The sequence below is a fragment of the Panthera pardus genome, unplaced genomic scaffold (assembly GCF_024362965.1).
Source record: "Panthera pardus isolate Hobbes unplaced genomic scaffold, ASM2436296v1 HiC_scaffold_11, whole genome shotgun sequence".
Lineage (NCBI taxonomy): Eukaryota > Metazoa > Chordata > Mammalia > Carnivora > Felidae > Panthera > Panthera pardus.
In genome coordinates this window covers 100,921,732-100,939,276 of record NW_026526666.1, presented here as the reverse complement: position 1 = coordinate 100,939,276, position 17,545 = coordinate 100,921,732, and the positions used below count along the sequence as shown (strand labels likewise).

The 17,545-nt window shown below is 51.4% G+C and overlaps 1 long non-coding RNA gene across 1 annotated transcript; it reads right to left on the bottom strand.

The window, feature by feature from the left end:
* Window positions 1-12,001: 12,001 nt before the first annotated feature.
* On the bottom strand, window positions 12,002-14,833 carry LOC109274362 (uncharacterized). Its single transcript, XR_002083561.2, has 2 exons — window positions 14,503-14,833; window positions 12,002-12,155 (listed from the first exon to the last, which is right to left on the bottom strand). It is a non-coding gene; the product is annotated as an uncharacterized LOC109274362 (long non-coding RNA).
* Window positions 14,834-17,545: the final 2,712 nt, after the last annotated feature.

Here is a 17,545-nt window from a genome sequence, read left to right as displayed (position 1 = left end):
GTCTGCAATTTACTTGCAAATGGTTTGGAAAAAGACATCTATAGAGACAGACGATGATGAAGGAAATGCTACCACATGGTCAGGAGAGGGGAATCTGGTCGAAGGGCTTGGGGGGGGGTTCTTTAATATTCTTGAAGCTTCTTTAAGTTTAAAATGATATAAAGATCTCCTTGTTTTAAAAAGAACACGTTGAGGAGAGGGCAGGGCGCAAGCTCTTCAGAGAGTGTACCCAGGAGGGGGAGGAAAAGGGGGGGCGGCCCACCCCTGGAGGGTGGGACTTTGTGAAAGATGGGGAGGGGGAGAAGGAGTAGGTGTTTGAGCATATTTTATGGCTGAAACAACTGTCTGGACACGGAAGGCGAGGGCTGGGATGGAAGGGAGGGGAACGGACAGGGGGAGGGGCAGAGTGGGGGCAGGGAGGGGAAGGGGAGAGGGGAGGAGGAGGAGGGATGGATGAAGAAGGAGGGAAGGGGGAGAGGGGCGAAAGGGGGCAGGGGCCCAAACCCCGTGACAATTTGGATCAGGCCTGGAGGTCAGCCTTGGGGTGGAGTGGGGCCACTTTTGGGAGAGAGTCTGCCCCCTTGACCGTGCCCTCCCCCCTCCCGGAAGAAGCCAGGGCCCTTTTAAGTCGCAGCCCCGCGGTGAGTCATGGGCCCCCCCCCCCCAACGTCCCCCTTTCCCCCCCCTCCGCTCCACCCCCGCACCACTTCCCCGGCTGCACCCCACTGAGCGCCCCCCCATTGGCCCATCCACCCCCCCTCCCCCAGCAGCGCCCCCCTCCCCTGCCCCGCCTCTCCCCTCCCTGCAGCGCCCTGCTGGGGGCCCGCGGCGGGCCCATTCCTTTCCCCTGAGCCAGGCGTCTTCGCGCGGTTATCAAAGTTATTTTTACGCGTTGAGAATTTTTCAAGTGAGCTCTTGTGCGGTGGCACCTTCTCCTTGTCGCGCTTGGGCCTTGAAGAAATTCAGCGGCTTATTTATAGCGGGTGTTTATTTTCACTCCGCGCCCGAACTTGAGCCTCCTGTTAAGTGCTCGCAGGTCGGGAGTGAACCCTGGCTTTCTTGCCACCTGACCTGGTGACAGGGTTTGGTTGACCTTCCAGCAGTGACCTGGAGGTGGGGTGGGGGTGGGGGGGTGTCCCTGGGGGCCCGGAAAGAAACACCGACCAGAGTTCAATCCTGGGCTTGGTGGAGGGGGGCGGGCGAAGAGCGAGGTCGTGGCTGGCACTTAATTTCTACAAGGCGTCCTCCCCCTGGACCCCCCACTCGGGGTGCGGAACACGCCCACCTTCATCCGCCCTTAGGTGATGTACCCCCCCCCCCCCCTTGAGGTCAGAGCAATATTCGACTCCGGAAAGATTTTGCTTTTGAGTCACCCTCAGGCTCAGACTTAAGCATCCACTAAACTTGTCCTGGTTTGGGGGGGCTCAGGGCGACGACAGGGATCCCCACTTGACAGAGACAATCCAGCCGTTTGCTAAGTGGCACCCAGGTAACCCCCAGTAAGGTGGGATGCTGGGACGGGGCCCCACAAGGAGCCGCTCCTTCTGCCCCTGACGTTTGAGGGGCCTCGCTGTCCGCCCCGGAAGAAGCCACTTTAGAAACAGAAAAAAAAAACCCAAGGTATGACATAAGAATGGGTTTCAGAGCCACCACTGGCTGGCCCTCTCCGTGTAGTAATCACGGTGACTTACAGAAATTTCCCCGGGGGGTTGCCCAGAGAGGGCCTGGAGTCCCGGAAGACGGTTCTGGCAAAAAAAACCACCTCTGGACTCGAGTCTGAGCGCTCAGATGCTTCCAACCATGTAACCGGCCTGCTTGGGCCTGATGGACACTTTCATGGTAATTTTTGGAGCTCTGGGGCTTGAGGCACAACTCAGAGCTGAATAAATCCCATCTTGGTTCTCTTACGTTTGCCCGGAGCGGCTAGCCGGTCCATTATCTCTGAGCCAGGGTCATTTGAATTTATTTTACATTTATTCCGAAACAAGCCGGATTTGGCTGAAGTCACCCTCATTCAGCTCTAAACTGTAAAACCCCCATTTGCCTAGCAGTTGAGTTCAAAAAGAAAGGATCGGAGTATGATGACCTTTTGTTTGATTTTGCTTTTACTCTCCAGAAAATGGGTCTGTGGTGGGAGTGGAGGGTTTACAGGCTCATGGTCCCTTGCGGAGATTCTGCGGCTCCTGGGGACGGCCGGGACCCCTGTTTCTGGCTGAGCAGCCGGAGGGGAGGGGGGCAGGGAGGGCGCCCTCTGTGTGTTCTATTTTTGGGGAGAGGGATGATTGGCAAAGGGCAAGAATCTTAAAAGAGAGACTTGAGGCAGAAAAAACTGTCTACACTGCAGGGGTCAAGAGGGCTCCCACTAGGACCACCCTCAGGCTGAACATCTTCAACGCCTTCTGATTCTAGACCTTCCCAGCGTCCTCCTGGGCGACCCCTGGAGCTCGCAGATTGCTAGCTTTGGGGGTTTACTCTTCCCTTCTTAATTTCTACCCTGAAGGAGAATGGCTGCCTCGGTCAGCTGGTTACTTACTAGAAGCTTCCTCTCTGGGGGCTCCTGGTCACAAACAAAGATAGCGACCCATCCTCAAGAGCGTAGGCAACACCCATTCTAAAATCTGACTTGAACATTGGGTTATTTAAAACAATGCTTTCTTCTCTTGGTGTCACTCCTTGATGCTTTCTTAATTTAAAGAGTTATTTATTGGGGCGCCTGGGTGGCTCAGTCAGTCAAGCGTCCGACTCTTGGCTTCGGCTCAGCCTGTGATCTCACAGTTTGTGAGTTCGAGCCCCGCATCGGGCTCCACGCTGACCCTGCGGAGTCTGCTTGGAATTCTCTCTCTTCCCTTCTCTCTCTGCCCCTCTCTCGCTTGCTCTCTCTGTCTCTGTCTCAAAATAAAGACATAAACTTAAAAAAACATTTAAGCGTTATTTATTGGTTAGGAAAATTATAAAGCTTCTAAGAGCAAAAAATTACTTTTGATGTTATCGTAAATTTAACTCTTGACTTTAACTCTATGGTCTTCTGTGATGTTGCCCATGTATAACAAAATTGATTCCATTTTTCTTACCTTTATACTTCAGGAGATGGGAAGAGTATGTTTAAAATGTAATTTTGGGCGCGCCTGGGTGGCTCAGTCGTAAAGCATCCGACTCTTGATTTCAGCTCAGGTTATGATCTCATAGTCGTGAGATCAAGTCCGGAGTTGGGCTCCGAGTTGGGCATGGACCCTGCTTAAGTTTCTCTCTCTCCCTCTCCCTCTGCCTCTCCCTTTCTCGCTCTCTCTCAAATAAGTAAAATAAAACAAAATGTAATTTTGTGGAACAGCGGGCTTTTGGAGGAAACATTCTAAATAGGATGTCTCACCCTGATCCTGATGGAACGAGTGTCAGTCTTAGCTTCCACTGAAATGTATGAATGACTGCCAGAAAGTGGCCAGATCCAAGTTCATCGTCTCTGCCCAAAGCACTACCTTCAGTGTTATGCATAATTCAAGAGAGAAAGGCAGGCCTGGGCATTCGGGCCTCAAGCTGGCAAGAGCCCAGGCGTCCTACCCTGGGGCAGAGCAGAGGCATGTTGTGGCGCGGGCCGCCTGGGGGCTTCGGGAACCGTCCTCTCCATTCACAGGTGTCCGAAGACCAAGCTTTTTAGGAAAACTACAAATAAGATACTCTTCCTCTTGAATGATTTACCCTCTTCTAAATAATGAGTGACATCAACCATAATCTATTTCAACCTCACTAGTTTAAAGACTATAATCATTTACATGGATGTTGTAAAAAAAAAAAAAGTTTTGCTGAACAAGAAAAATCAGAGGGAAAACATTTTTTTAAGTTTACTTATTTATTTTGGGAGAGAGAAAGAGAGCAAATGGAGGAGGGGCAGAGAGAGAAGGGGAGAGAGAGAGAGAGAGGGAGAGAGAGAGACTCCCAAGCAGGCTCCACACCATTAGTGTAGAGTCTGATTCGGGACTCGAACTCACAAACCATGAGGTCATGACCTGAGCCGAAGTCGGACGCTTAACCGACTGAGCCACCCAGGTGCCCCCCCAGAGAGAAAACATTTAATTTATGTAAGAGAAAAACATACCTGTATGATTTTAGCAGCCCTCCTTTGTCTATGAGTACCTTAATGCTGATTGAAATGATCCTTCTCTGTTCCCTAAATAAATCTTCTGTGTCTCCAGGGGGCAAGATTCTATTTTCCTTTCTTTTGGGTTTCTAAGAAGTTTTGAGGGTGACATAACTAAATTTCTTTTAAAATATTGAAGGGGATTATGGGGCTCTTGGGCGGCTCAGTCGGTTAAGCGTCCGACTTCGGCTCAGGTCATGATCTCGGGGTCCGAGAGTTCGAGCCCCGCGTCAGGCTCTGTGCTGACAGCTCAGAACGTGGGACCTGCTTCAGATTCTGTGTCTCCCCCTCTCTCTCTGCCCCTCCCCCATTTGCACTCTCTCTCTCTCTCTCTCTTTCTCTCAAAAAATGAGTAAACATTAAAAGCAATGCATACTTTGGCATGAGGGTTATTTTGAGCTGAAGGCAAACGAGAAAAAAACGGACTCAGGAAATGCATTCTGTGCTATTATCGAGCCTCAAGTAGAGCCTGTATTTTCCTTTGAAGATGTTTCTCCCTTCTTCATACCAGGAAGGGAAGAAGGCAAATCACCAGAGATGCGGAGGGTGCCCGACTTGAGTCTGCGTAAACAACACTTTACTCAGGACCCCTTGTCTTCATTCGTTTCCCCCATACATATATCTTCCCACATCCCTTTTCCTTTGTCTTGTCACTTCTCCATAATTTATCCTCTTTGTTAAAATGGTATCTAAGCTCCCCACGTTGAACTGCTCCTCTGGGTCTTTCTTTCTTTTCTAGGAAGGCCTCTGCTCACTTGAAAATTAAAATATCGATGGCAAGTAAAATTTGTATGTCTATTTCCTGTTGATCTGGCTTTTGTCGGCTCAGTTCACAGGCCCAGGCATAGAACCTAAGAGGGAAGAGGAAAGTGTTTTCCTCGCCTGCCGTACTTTCTATTGAGATTAATTAAAATGGGTGGTTCTATCATTTAATCGGATCCCTAAGATTTTATTACATGATCGGGGCACCTGGGGGGCTCCCTCAGTTAAGCGTCCGACTTCAGCTCAGGTCATGATTTCACAGTTCCCACATCGGGCTCTGTGCAGACAGCTCAGAGCCTGAAGCCTGCTTTAGATTCTGCGTCTCCTCGGTCTGCCCTTCCCCCACTCGTGCTCCGGCTCTCTTGTCTTTCTCTCAAAAAATGAATAAGCATTAAACATTTTTGTTTTAAAAAGATTTTATTATATGATAAATGATTTTGGAAAAGAAACATCCAGTGGATCACCGTTGCATGGAACTCTTTGAAGATTCTTTCCAGACCTATTTGTATCCATCCCAGAATCCCAAGAATATCCACTTCCTGAGTTTGGAGACAAACAAGATAAGAGCTCCCGGGGACTGCAGAGATTTGCAAATTTGAAACAAAAGAAATGTGAATGCTTTTTTTTTTTTTTTTTTGCCCTGGAGGGTTTTCCTCCCATTTGCCAGGTGATTCACTGCCCGCCTGCTCTCGCTGGCTGATGGGTCATCATTCGCTGAGAGTCGCCAAGCCTTTATTCCTGATCCTGGGTGGGAGGAAATATATGTGTGCAAAGGAAGTGGCTTAAAGCTTCCTCAGGATGGGGTGGGGACGAACTACAGCCTGGGGAAGAGACGTGGTTCAGTTCCGTAGTCAGCCAGGGAGGATCCTCATCACCACCTTGGTCATCACTGATGCCTTTGTCTTCCTCCTCCTCCTCCTCCTCTTCCTCCTCCTCCTCCCCACTGTGTAGTCATGGTACCTGCTTGTATCTGCCATGCCCAGTGCCGAAACGGAGGCTTAACACACATCATCTCACAGCCATGGGCGATCACAGCCGTGGTGGGGATTCCGTTCCCATCCGAGACACGGAGACGGCAGTCCCAGGGACACGCGGTGAGCCGTGTGCACCTTTCTGGGTGACAGCAGCAGCAGGTGCAAGCTGGTTAGCAGGTCTAGAGGAAAACAACGCTGTTCAGGATGAGTCTGGCGTCCCCGGCAAGATGAAGGGCTCCCGGACGGAGTCTCTTCATTCCTTCAAAAAGATCAGGGCGCCGGCACTGCGTGGGGAGTATGCCTGGGGCTTGGGGTTAGGAGGGTGCATGGGGCAGAGGTGGTCCCGACCTCAGGCTTTGGCTTCTTAGTGGAACCTGCGGTCCAGTAGGAACCGAGGAAGCAAGCAGTTGATCCCTGTGAAACCCAGGCCAAGATCAAAGAGAGTAGGAGATTGCAGCACGGAAGACGGAAGAAAGCCTAGCTGTGCTGCCTGGGGCTCCGCGGAGAGCCGGCCAAGAGCCGGCCAAGAGCCGGCCCGGTGTGGCGAGCCTGGGCCTTCCGCGGGGAGCAGCGGTGGGCCACACGTGCTCACGGAACCACAGGGCCGTTCAAGGAGTCAACACCCAAGTCAGGGGTGGGGGTGGGAAAGCCCCAGAGAGGAAGGAGATCAGGAGGCCCGGGGAGAAACCATGTCTTCCGGAGAAGCAGGCAAGTTATGTGGGAGAGCGGGATGAGTCACCGGGGTGGGGTACTCTCAGCGAAGGGGAGTGGTGGGGTCCACCGGGCCTGACGTGGCCACGGGAGATGCGTGGTCGAGTGTTACCCAGCGTGGCTCCCTCAGGAGACTGGGGTCCCCGGCCCCCCACTGAAGGAGGCAGAAGCGAGGTTTCCCAACCTCTGCCGTGGAATGGTTGAAGAAGAAACTGAGGCAGGTGAATGGTTGGCTGCTTGAATTTTGACTTCCTGGGACTTGCATATGTCTTCAGATCCCAGAACACTCCTAGCTAGAAGCGGAAGGCACGGGCCGGGGGCAGAATGTGTTTGCCCAAAGACGGGCTGCACGCCAAGCAAGCTTCACGCTGAATATTGCGGAGGCGAGGGGAAAAACTCCCAAGGATCTGTGATTTGGGTTGCTGTGGAGGACAGCGGGGTGATGGAGAAAGGACAGGAGACAGGAAGTGCCTGGGGAACAGTGAGGACGGCAGAAATGATACTCGTGGCCCAGAAGGAAGCAGGGTCTCGCGGAACGAAGTAAGGAGTGCTCCATCCACAACAGAGAGACCTGGCTGTAAGTCCGAGGGTCGTGGGATGAAGAGGAGCTCCCTGTAAAGATCAGAGGGAGACAGACATTAGCTGCTGTCACGGCATGCTGTGGGCCACCTGGACCCAGGAGAAATTCCATCCTGTTTCCAACAGACCTCTGCAAATGGGCAGAGAGCAGAGTCTAGGAGTGAGACATCTACGGGAAGCCACTTGACAAAAATCAGATCCTTTCACCGTTGGCAACCCCGCCCCCCAAAGTTTACTGAGCATTAGCCATTGGCCAGGCACTGGGATAGAGGTGCTGGGGACACAATGGTGAATGAGACCGGACGTCATAGTGCCTGCCCTCCTAAACCTGGCCTTCCAATGGCAGTAAGCAAGCAAAACCCAACACCAAACAAATATAAATATAAATATATAAATATAAATATAAATATAAATATAAATATAATGCAAGTTAACCTAGGCACTCAATACAAGGGGCTGAGATGGAAAATAACTGAGAGGGACCAAAGGAGGGAAGGGTAATCAGAGAAAACCTCCTGGAGTGTGAAATCACCCTGAGACGTGAAGGAAGAGAAGGAGCTAGTTAAGCAAAGGAGAGCGGACACCATAGGTGCAAAGGTCCTGGGGCAGGAAAGGCTTGGGGATATTCAAAGAGTGGGAAGAATAATTCAAAGAGTGGGAAGAATACAGTAGGAGTGGTACAGGTTGGGTTTGGTGAGGAGGGCAGGGGCTTCCGGGGGTCCAACAAGGCGGGGGGGGTGACATGATCTGCTTCGTGTTTCAAGAAAGTCATTTTTGCTGCTATGTGGAAACTAGATCGTGAGGCTTCTGACAAATTCCCGACTTAACAATTTCACGTCTCAAAGGAACTACTCCCAGGAATGGCCCACCATATGGAGGGACTGTTGGCCAGGTAGACAGGCTAGAAATCTGGAAGTAGCCAACTGTGGAGCCTTAGCATTTACGGTATCTGAGAAGGACAACAGAGTCAGGCGTAGTTTCTAATCTTCAGCATGGGAGATTTCAAAAGGTATCGAGGAGGCTCATGATTCTAAGACGTGCATCTCAAAAGGGGAGATGGGCTCAGAGTCATAGACGTCTTCCGCGGGGGAGGGAGCTGAGGTTTTTAGGAGCAGGTACCTAAAAAGAAAAGACAGTGACGAGCCGTGGACAAATCCAAGACTGGTAGGGACCTCTCAGAGCAATCGCAGGGATGCTCCTCCCTGAGAAAAGGAAAGGCAAAATGAAAAATGATGAGGGCAGGACTGGGTGGGGGGGGGGGCGGATTCGTGCCTGCACCTTGCTGGCTGCGGTACCCCCCCCCCCCATCTGGCCCCAGAGAGGCGCTCGTTAATGTTTGTTGAATGAATGACTACACAGGTGTCATAGGGCTGCTGTGATAAAGATATGCAAATGATCCAGGCTTGGGGCTTGGGGGCTGCAGACTTTCCCTGACGAGGACTTTGCCCTTCTCCGTGGCATCGATTTCGGCTGCCCAGTTGGGAGCCTGGGTGGGGAGGTGGGGAACAGACCTCACTTGCCTAGACAGAAGCGTGAGGGGACGGGACTCTCCCCTCCCCGGTGGCCAAGGATCTGACACCTGGATGTGGCCGATGGGATGCTCTTGAATGGCTCGCGTGGAAGCAGGGACTGTTGAGAGATTTTGCCAGATTTGCCCAGGCAGCAGCAACAGCGTCCTTGCCCTGCCCTGCCCTGTCCCTGCCCGGCTTGTCTTTCTTTCCTTAAAACTTTTTGCTTTGAAATACGTATAGAGCCACAGCTAGTCACAGGGACTGTAGAGAGGTCCCGGGTCCCCTTCCCCGCTGTGGTCAGGTCTCACGCGACCATAGCATGACCCCGGGACCAGGAAAATGGCACGTGGTGTGTGGGCCTCTTCCTGGCTGTTCGCAGGTCTGGTTCTGAGCCTTCTTACTGGCCGCTGCTCAGTTCAATACCCTTCCAAAATTGTCCTTCTGCCTAAATTACCCCGGGTCCGTTTTGCTGTTTCTAAGAATGTGGACTGGTCCTTTGAAAGGGTGATAGGACAGTAGAAGTCTGGCGAGGGCACAGCCAGAAAGGCGGCTCGTGTGTCCCCCCACCCCCACCCTCCTCGTGCTTGGGGGGCTCAAGGGAGGCAGAGAAGAGGCTGCCCCGGAGCTGGGGAGGGATGTATGGACTTCATCCTGTGAGCAGTGGAAGCTGTCAGGGGTTTCCAAGTTGGGGATGACGAGAGCAAGGAGGCCTCTGGCTGCGAGTGGGGAGGGGCGGCTGGGAGCCCTGGGACTAGGGGCTGGTAATAAATCATCCAGAGACCTACGGGCAGGAGCAGTGGGTGGAGGGGACAGTTGAGGAAACATTCAGAGGCAGACCTGGCAGGTCTGGGATTTGGTTGGGAGGAGGGGGGAGAAACAGGAACTAGCAGGGGAAGGTAGGGGGAGAAGATGAGGGGAGGGGGAGAGGAGGAGGAAGAAGAGGAAGGGAGGAGGAAAGGGAGGAGGTGGAGGGGAAGGGGGACAGGGGGAAGGAGGAGGAGGAAGGAGAAGAAAGGAGGAGGAGGAGGAAAGAGAATGAGAAGAAAGGAGGAGGAGGGGGAGGGGAAGGAAGGAGCAGAAAGGAGGGGGGAGGAGGAGGGGGAAGGAGAAGAAAAGAGGAGGGGGGAGGAGGGGGAAGGGGAGGAAGGAGAAGTTATTCGGAAGATGACAGGGCTTTGAGTCACAGCCCCAGCAAGCGAGCTTTGGCCCTCAGTGCAGATTAAGTGGGTTGCAGGGTGCAGGAAAGGAAAACAGCCCACGCAGAGCCTGGGCACCGGGTTCTCAGCAGCGCCCCTCTGGTTCGAGGGATCTGGTCTGGGGCTTGCTCATGGAGCCCCGCTCTCTCCCTCCCAGGCGTGGGGTGGGGGGGGGGGAAGGGGGGCACAGCTTTGCTTTGGATGAGCGCCTCCCCCAGCTTGGGGGTGGCGGGGGCTGACGACAATCCCCTTCCCCATCAGGTTTATGTTTCGTAGCGTTTCTGAAGCACTTCTGTGCCAGACGCTTTCCGAAGTGCTTCCCACCTTTTATCTTACGTTTAACGTTCACCGTTGCGGGGGGGGGGGGGGGGGGGGGGGATGGGTAGACGCTAGGAAGGGGCGCTTGGGACAGGAGAGGGCAGTTGGAGACCAAAGCGTCATTTTTATCCCCGAACGAAGAGCGAACACAGTGTGGCCTTGCTGGTTTCCCAGCCAAGCGGACCTGCCAATTCTCCCCGAAGTGAGAAAGCCGAGGCACCAAGGAGCAGGGCGTCGCCGGCTTGGAGGGGGGCTTGGTCCCTTCTCCCCAACACACTGGTGGGGGGGGGAAAGGGTGAATGGGGCAGTCAGATGGCGCTCCCACCAGCGGCAAAGAAAGGAGCGACGCTGTCACGGGGAAGTTAGGAAGGGTGCTTTGCTGGCACTGCTGGAAGGGGGACGCGCCGGGATCAGAGGCTACAAAGGCAACTGGGTGTGAGGCCTGAGGGTTGAACAAAACCTTCAGAGTCATAAGGGCAGAAAGTTCGGCGCAGAAATGCGAGTTATTAAGGAGACAGAATGGACGAGACTTGGCCGGACTCTTTGGATATGGGGGTGATGGTGGCCCCCAGGGTCGTGGGGCTGCTCGCTGAGACCCGGGTTACACAGGGAGAAACAGATTGGGGAGAGAGACAATGAGGTGTGGGTTTTGAATAGTTAGAGCTGCCTGGCCCCATGGGCCACCAAGGGAGAGATTGGCGGGAAATGTGCCCTTGAATCATCAGCGTGGTCACCGAGCAGATATTCACCAACCACCTACTATGTGCCAAGAGCTTTCTTGGTGTCAGGAACGACATGGGAGAAAGATAACCGACCAGACCCCTGCCTGCATGGACTTGAGACTCTAGTCGTGGGGACAGGCGTACCACAAAAATACATATACGTAAATACTCATATATACATATACATATACAGGTAAATTTCTCATTAGATAACAAATTATTCTAGGTGCTGTGAGAAAGCACCAGGGGGCTCGGGGAAGCAGGAGACAACCATGCCGAGAGGAGGGGACCCAGACAGCATATGCCAAGGCCCTGTGGTAGAAAGAGGTTGCTTTTCCCAGGGAGCCCAAATAAGCCCAGAGTGGCAGACAGTCGAGATCACAGAGTAGAGAATAAAGATGGAGAGTCAGGGATCGTGGCTCATATTTTGATATTATTCTGGGTCCCATGGGAACTCATCAATGAGTTTTTCAAAAGGAGTGAGGGGAGGCTCCCATAACCGTGCTGTGGGGGTGGAGGGTGGGAGGGATCTCACAAGCCTTGGAGATACTGTCAATAAGCCTTGTGATTCACTGGAATTGAGGCAAGGCGGGAGCAGGAAGAAAGCAGCAGGACTCCCAGGTTTGTGTCTGAGCGGCTGGCCAAGGGGGTGCTGCCCACTGAGAGAGGGTCCAGGTGGGAGCAGGTGCAGGGGGAGGAGGTGGGACATCCGAGGGAGGGCCCAAACAGCTGACTGGGGATGTGGGTCTGGCATGGGGGACCGGGCGTCAGGGCCACAGGTATAAATCTGGAAAACATTAGCTGACTGAAGGTGCTTCAAGTCACGGGCATGAGTGAGACTGGAGAGCCCTTAGAGCGGTCCACGAAGTACGGCCAGGACCCAGCCCTGGGGACCCCAGTTTTGGAGAATAGATGGAGGGGTCTTGGGTGAAGGGGCCAGAGTGGTAGTTAAAACAGTCAGTGGGGGTGAGGTTTTTTTAGGCTACAAGCTGGGGGGAGGGGGGGTGAAGGTCGGGGTCCCAGAGAAAAGGATAGAATGTCTCCGCGTATTTGGGGAGTGACCACGTGGGAGAGTGTAGACTCGTTTTGTCTACACTTGTAATAGGGTCTTTGGCTTAACGTAAGGAAAAACTTCCCAAATCCAGAGCGGTACAGAAATAGCCAACAGGATCTAGAAGGGATTTCATCATCAGAGGGGTGCTTGCCGGAGATGATCTTCCAGATCCAGATTCCATCCGTCCGGTTTATGTCTGAAACAAGGGAAAACGAAGAATTTGCTTTAGCAACGTAAGTCTTTTAACAAAACGTCAGTAACTAGGGGCGCCTGCGTGGCTCAGGTGTTGAAGCCTCTGACTCTTGATTTTGGCTCAGGCCGTGATCTCACCGTTCGTGAGATAGAACCCCGTGTTGCGATTCTCTCTCTCCTTCTCTCTGCCCTTCCCCTGCTCTCTCTCTCTCTCTCTCTCTTTCTCTCAAAATAAATAAATTTCTTTTTAAATTAAAAAAATTGTTTTAAACATCAGAAACTAGATCCAGCCATGGGGCACATATTTATTGAGCTCCTGCAGCACACCAGGCACTGGGACTTGGTGGCCCTCACGGGGTCTGGGGACAGACATCTTCATTTCCTGTGGATGCACCTGTGTCCCTCCTGCCGGGCAAGTGCGGGCCTTTGGTCACTTCCTGTTGGTCACTGGAGTGCAGCAAAGCATCAGTTTAACAACGCATGAGGTCAAGTCTCAGCGTTTAGAAAGTCATCAGAAAGTTGAATAGATGTGTCGCTCTTCCACTCCCTGGAGTACCTTCCCTCTCATCAAAAGACAACACCGTCCCATATTTTTACCACTGGTGTCCCCCTCCGTGGTGAAGGTGGCCAGACGGGGTGTTTCAGTGCCGAGGAATTCACGGCACGGAGTTTCGCTCGTCCCTCCCAGCCTCTCCCGGAAGCCACATGTCTATGCCCAAGGAGGCCGCACAAACAAAGCGAAAAGTAAGTATATGATGCACTTACTAATTATGCTGTTTGTGCCTTTCTCGAGAGACCTCACTCCTGTTGCTTGCAGGGTGTCTCCCCCGCCCCCTTGGAAAGTGCCACACATTCATTATTAGCCTTTGTTAGTCGTTCATCAAATATTTATATTGGGCGCTGGATAAATGGGAGGAGGAGGGGGCCCGGAGGAGAAGGGTGGTGGAGAGTCTCAGGCGGGTTCTTTGAGTGCAAAGAACAGAGACTGATGAGGAGGGGAGGCTGGGGGAGGGAAGGGAAAACTCTCCAAATAGAAGGAGTAGGAGGGCGTGTAAAGAAAGGAGGGAGATGGGCAGAACAAGGGGAGAGAGCAGCGGGGGAAAGACTGTCAGAAGGACGACAGCTAAGGGGCGTTCTCTTTTGAGATAAATCTGTTCCAACTGTTTTGCTGTTGTTGAAAATTCAAATGCCCAACCGTCAGGGATCAAATTCCAGAGGGAGGGTCCGGATTGGCCGGGTTTTTGCCACATCCTTTGGGAAGGTGGGGCATGTTGGCTGACACCATAGAATGGGGGACGGGTAATTCTTCCAAGGAAAATCAGCTTCCTTCCGGTGGGGGAAACATGGTGAGTTGACCATGGAAGACAGGAGCTGCTGTGATCAAGAATGATCCCTGCTTGTAGCGGGGAGGAAGCTGACCCTTGCAAAGAGATGGTGAAGGAGGCGTCCAGCAGAGAGAGCAGCGCACCCAAAGCCCGGAAGTGAGGAAGGGCCAAGAACTGAGGAAGGGGGCACCTTGTAGTCCCTGCGGTTGCAGGGGTTGCAAGGGGGAGTGAGAGGCAGGTCATTAAGTGGTGGTTGGGTTTTCTCTAATTGCGTTGAGATGCTGAAAAAAAAGGTCCTAAAAGAGAAAGTGAGGCGATACGGTGTTCATTTGGAAAGATCACCTGGCTGGAGGGTAGTCAGTATGTGACAGAGGGCACTCAGTGGACTGAGCACTCCTTGTGGGCCCTTGGTCAGCATAGGGTTGTGGCTGAGAATGGAGTATGGATCACGCAGGGGAGGACAAACTTCCTCAACACTCGTAGGTGTGTGGCTGGGATGTGCAAATTAAGCTGACAAAAGACGGAATAGTAAGAGAAAAAGCATACAGATTTTTTTTTAAGGTTTATTTATTTATTTTGAGAGAGAGAGCTAGTGTGTACATGCACAGGGGAGAGGCAGGGAGAGAGGGAGAGAGAAAGAATCCCAAGCAGGCTCTGCACTGCCAGCACAGAGCCCAGTGCAGGGCTTGAACTCACAAACCGTGAGATCATGACCTGAGCAGAAACCAAGAGTCAGACGCTTAACCAGCTGAGCCACCTAGGTGCCCCTAAATGTTATTTTTGATTTTACACGCAGGGGACTTGCCCAGAAAAGAAGCAAACCCCCCCAAAAAGTGGCTAGGCTTGGCAGTTTATGTACCATTTTAACAAAAGGCTTTATATTGTAAAAAAAGGGCTTAGACAAAGAAAAGGGGGCTTCTAGGGGGCAGCAAATTGCGGGAAGGTAGATATACGGGGGAACTAAGGGCAGATAGGGTGATTTAGAGATTTGCTTGTGCAGAGTCACCTTGGTACATAAAGAGTCACCTTGGTACACCCTGCAGAGTCTCCATCTCTGATGATAAGGGTTGTTCTCCCCATCGTGGTACAGGAGAAGCCTGGGACACCTTCACAAGGGGAGGCCATGCCCTGGTGTCAGGCAGATAACAGGAGAGCAGAGAGGCCTTCCTGTGTTCGCGTTTTCTCAGTTGCCTTCAGCCCCAAATAGTCCTCCTGCCACAGTAGCATATTTTGGGATGGCGTATCTGGCCCCCTTTGAAGGCATGGGACCCAGACAGGCAAGGGGTTGGCGTGGCAAGTCCGTTTCTTCAAGAAGGACCAAACAAATGCCACAGATGCAGGAGTCGTGTCAAGAAGAACAAGCAGGGGCGCCTGGGTGGCTCGGTCGGTTAGGCGCCCGACTTCGGCTCAGGTCATGATCTCACGGCCCGTGAGTTCGAGCCCCGCGTTGGGCTTTGTGCTGTCAGCTCAGAGCCTGGAACCTTCTTCGGATTCTGTGTCTCCCTCTCTCTCTGCCCCTCCCCCGTTCATGCTCTGCCTCTCTCTGTCTCAAAAAAAAAAAAAAACAAAAAAAAAAAACGTTAAAAAAAAAATTAAAAAAAAAAAAAAAAAGAAGAACAAGCAGACAGCACGCAGCCACAGGTGCTCCTGAGAGGGGGGCGGAGCCGGCAGGTACCAGGCACCCAGGTAGGCAGGGCATGGGCGAGGAAGGAGCAGGAGACACTGTGAGTCTAAATAAACAGTCAGGTCCAAAGTCTGCAGCGGCAGCAGGCGTTGGCAGCGTCGTGGTGAGCGGACCTACCTTCCAAAGTCTGCAGTGGCTGAGACAAGCCAAGAGGAACCGATGGGTCCATGGGAACAGCAGAGGAAGGCGGGCTGCCTGCCCCCTGTGTCCCTGGCCTGACGTCTTGTCAGGGAGAGAAGACCCGTGTGTTTTGGGAGGGTCTTGACTGAGGCAAGCAAAGTCCTCCTGGGTCTCCTTTAGTGAGGAGCAGGGTGATTCAGGGAAAGGGGGTTGGGAGTCACACAATGAGATTCACAACTAGGAACTTTCCCTGTTCATCCTGCAGATGTACCCACACAAGGGCACAAAGATTATGCCCAAGCATGTGCCTTAAGGCATTATGTGTAATAGCCAGCAAACAGACTAGTAAGCAAATACAGATACAGCCTAAATGTACATTGGAAGGGAATTGGTTAAACCGCCGTGGGCATCCATACGGTGGAGTATGGTGCCGCCATTACAAAGAATGTCGTAGGGGCGCCTGGGTGGCTCAGTCGGTTGAGCGTCCGACTTCAGATCAGGTCATGGTCTCGCAGTTTGTGGGTTCAAGCCCCACATCGGGCTTTGTGCTGTCAGCTCAGAGCCTGGAACCTTCTTCGGATTCTGTGTCTCCCTCTCTTTCTGCCCCTCCCCTGCTCATGCTCTGTCTCTCTCTGCCTCAAAAATAAATAAAAACATTAAAAAATTAAAAAAAGATAAAAATAAAAAGAATGACGTAGACCCACGTGTCCCAACGTAGAGTAATGCCCAAGTTGCTTTATTTGAAAAAAATAAAATTATAGAACAGGACGGCAATGTAATCTTTTTGTGTGGAAAAATAGGGGCATACCAACATATGCTTGCGTGTGCATTGAAAATTTTTAGAAGGAATAACAAAATGGTAACAGCGGTTTTGTCTGAAGAGAAGGGCTGGGGCTGGGATGGAGTGTTTCTACTTCCATCCTATTTGATTTCTGTTTCTATGAGCATATGTTACTTCTATAATGCAAATATGAATTAATAACAACCATTTTTAAAACCAGAGGAAGGATTCATGAGTCACTAGAAACAGAAGGGATCTTCTAGAACTGGATAGAGGACATTTGGCAAAACCTACAGCAAACATCACCCTTAAAGATTAAATGAGAAACATTCCTTTAATGTCAGGTATGAGGAGCAGTGCCCACTGTCTCCACTTCCATTCAGCCGTATGAAGGATTCGGGTCCTAACCTGTGCATGAAGAACAAAAAAGTTAATAAAAGGTGTAAGTTCGAACGGAAAAAACCAAAACTGTCATAGGTCACAGATAATGTGATCATCTGCATAAAAACTCAATACATTTTTGGGAACTCCGAGAATTTATCATGGCTGCTGAATCTCAGATTAATATTTAATCTCATGTGTATTCCTAGATGCTGGCAACAGCATATAGTTTGTAAACCGCCATTTACAATAGCAAGAAGAATTATATAACCAAGGAATAAATGTAACAAAAGATGTGTATGATTTCTGTAAATTGTAAAACTATAATGGTAAAATTTCTAACATAAATCATACAATTTATAAAATTGTTTAAAATCTATGTATTGAAACATTTAAAAAATTTTTTTAATGTTTATTTATTTTTGAGACAGAGAGAGACAGAGCATGAACGGGGGAGGGGCAGAGAGAGAGAGGGAGACACAGAATTGGAAACAGGCTCCAGGCTCTGAGCCATCAGCCCAGAGCCCAACGTGGGGCTCAAACTCACGGACTGCGAGATCATGACCTGAGCTGAAGTCGGACGCTTAACCGACTGAGCCACCCAGGCGCCCTGTATTGAAACATTTAAAAAAGGAGATCTATATACCATCTTCATGGATAGGAATATTCAATGTCTCATAAAGACGTTAGTACACTTCATATTAACATATAAATTCAATGCAATACCAATCAAAGCCCTAAAAGGAGTTTTGAGGAATGGGCAAGCTTATCTTGGAGTTTAGATGGAAAAGCAAACAAGACAAAAAGTTAAGACTATTTTAGGGGCATCTGGGTGGCTTAGTCAGTTGCGTGTCTGACTCTTGGTTTTGGCTCAGGTCATGATCTCATGGTTCTGAGCTGACAGTAAGGAGCCTGCTTGGAATTTTCTTTTTCCCTCCTTCTCTCTCTGCCCCTCCTCTGCTCACATGCACATGCACACACACTCCTTCTCCCTCTCCTCTCTCTCTCTCTCTCTTTCTCAAGTCAAAAAAACAAACTTAAAACAAAGGTTATTTTGAAGAAAGAGGGCAAGGTGAGAGGTGGTGGGGCTTGTGCTTGCCCTT